The sequence below is a fragment of the Macaca nemestrina genome, chromosome 11, assembly GCF_043159975.1.
Source record: "Macaca nemestrina isolate mMacNem1 chromosome 11, mMacNem.hap1, whole genome shotgun sequence".
Taxonomy (NCBI): Eukaryota; Metazoa; Chordata; class Mammalia; order Primates; family Cercopithecidae; genus Macaca; species Macaca nemestrina.
Window position 1 is genome coordinate 116,927,715 of NC_092135.1, and position 2,636 is coordinate 116,930,350.

Sequence of the window (2,636 nt, forward strand, 5' to 3'; positions counted from 1 at the left end):
TCTCCTAGGATCAGGATTTGGACCTTCTGACCCTTCATCCAGCACTGTTTCCAGCACACCATTGTTGGAAGGAATGGAGAAGGCACAGAGTTGTCATCCACTGGGGCGGTATGCCTTTCTAGCTAATCAGGCGGAAACCCCTGGACTGGAGAAGCAAATGCTCAGCTGAGCTCGTCCTTTGCTGTGCTCAGAAGCAGTGGGCCCTGCTGCCCCCTCTGGGATGCTTCATTCCTCCCCTCTGCACATGGATGGGTTTAATAATGCCCTCGGCATAGGCTGCGTGTCCCCAAATGCCATTATTCGTAGGCACTTTTATGTATTTTTACCATATCTGTGTACCACCTGCACTACTATAATTATTTTATTTTATTTTATTATTTATTTATTTATTTATTTTTTGAGACGGAGTCTCACTCTATCACTCAGGCTGGAGTGCAATGGCGCAGTCTCGGTTCCCTGCAACCTCCGCCTCCCAGGTTCAAGCGATTCTCCTATCTCAGCCTTCTGAGTAGCTGGAACTACAAGTGCCCACGACCACACCCAGCTATTTTTTTTTTTTTTTCCCGAGACAGAGTTTCATTCTTGTTGCCCAGGCTGGAGCGCAATGGCGTGATCTCGGCTCACTGCAACCTCCACTTCCTGGGTTCTGGAGATTCTCCTATCTCAGCCTCCTGAGTAGCTGGGATTACAGGCGTGTGCCACAACGGCTGGCTAATTTTTGCATTTTTAGTAGAGATAGGATTTCACCATGTTGATCAGGTTGGTCTCCAACTCCTGACCTCAGGTGATCCACCTGCCCCAGCCTCCCAAAATGTTGGGATTACAGGCCTGAGCCACCGCACCTGGCCCTATTTTATTTTTTGAGACAGTGCTTCACTCTGTCATCCAGGCTGTAGTGCAGTGGTCTGATCATAGCTCGTTGCAGCCTTGACCGTCTGGGCACAAGCGATCCTCCCACCTCAGCCTCCCAAGTAGCTGGAACCACAAACATGCACCACCACCACGCCCAACTAATTTTTAAATTTTTTTTAGAGATGGGGTCTGGCTATGTTTCCCAGGTTGGTCTCAAACTCCTGGGCTTGAGCCATTTTCCTGCCTCAGCCTCCCAAAGTGCTGGGATTACAGGTGGGAGCCACTGTGCTCAAGCAGACTTTGATTTCCTTAGTGTTTTTCTTTAAATGGTCTTATTTTAAACCTGAAATTCCAAGTAAATTTGTCATCCTTACCCTGTGTAATGATGCACAGGTGCATCTGGTTTCCTGAGAATTGCCTTTGAGTGTTCATTATCTTCACCTAGCGTGAGAAGACTTGATCCTCATCCTGAATTCTTCACTTAAAAAAAATAACCATTATTTACTGGCCGGGCATGGGGACTCACGCCTGTAATCCTGGCACTTTGGGAGGTGGAGGCAGGCACATCACTTGAGGCCAGGCGCTTGAGACCAGCCTGGCCAACATGGTGAAATCCTGTCTTTACCAAAAATACAAAATTTAGCCAGATGTGGTGGCACATGTCTGTAATTCCAGATATTCAGGAGGCTGAGGCAGGAGAATTGCTTGAACCCGGGAAGCAGCGGTTGCAGTGAGCCAAGATCACGCCACTACACTCCAGCCTGGGTGACAGAGTAAGACTCCGACTCAAAACAAACAAACAAAAAAACAAAAACAAAAAAAAACCCCAAAACAAAACAAAAACGAACACCAACCCAAAAAACCCACCATTATTCACGAAGGAGAATCTGGATTTTTCAGTAATGGCCTTGCTTAGTGGCTTGGTGTCTTCCCATCACTGTTACATCCTCATTACAGCTCTGCAGGGAAGGCATTCTTATCCTTGTGGGAAATTGAGGCACAGAAAGGCTTAGTAACTTACTTGCCCAAGGCCCCATAGTTCGTAAGAGGTTGAGCTGAACTCAATCACATTTTATTTCCAAAGCCAACTGATATGATCTTGCTTGTCTTCTAAAATTAAAAGTAGGATGATGCAAAGCTATAGTTAAGAAATCATGGGCCGGGTGTAGTGGCTCACGCCTGTAATCCAAGCACTTTGGGAGGCCAAGATGGGAGGATCACCTGAGGTCAGGAGTTCAAGACCAGCCTGGTCAACATGGTGAAACCCTGTCTCTAGGAAAAACACAAAAATTAGCAGGGCATGGTGGCGGGCACCTGTAATCCCAGCTACTTGGGAGGCTGAGGCATGAGGATCGCTTGAACCTAGGAGGCAGAGGTCATAGTGAATCAAGATCACGCCACTATACTCCAGCCTGGGCGACAGAGTGAGACTCTGTCTCAAAAAAAAAAAAAAAAAAAAAAAAAAAAAAAAAGGAAGGAAGAAAGAAAAAAGAAATCATGATGGCAGATTCTGTGCCATCAGGGGGACTCACTATGTAGTGGGGCAGATGGAGATGGTGGGAGGCAGACACGTGAGCACAGTGGGTGGACCATGCTGTGATAGAGGCATGCGCAGGGTGTGAGACCTGGATATACAGGAGGTTCCAGGAATGTGTGGGCTATAAGTCCTGGAGATAGTGGGGTGCGGAGTGGAGGGTTGTAGGAGGAGGAGTGGAGAAGAAGGAGCATTAAAGGGTCCTGCTTTTGATGTCATTGCCCCAGCTAGGTACCTGTGGCTCCCTCTG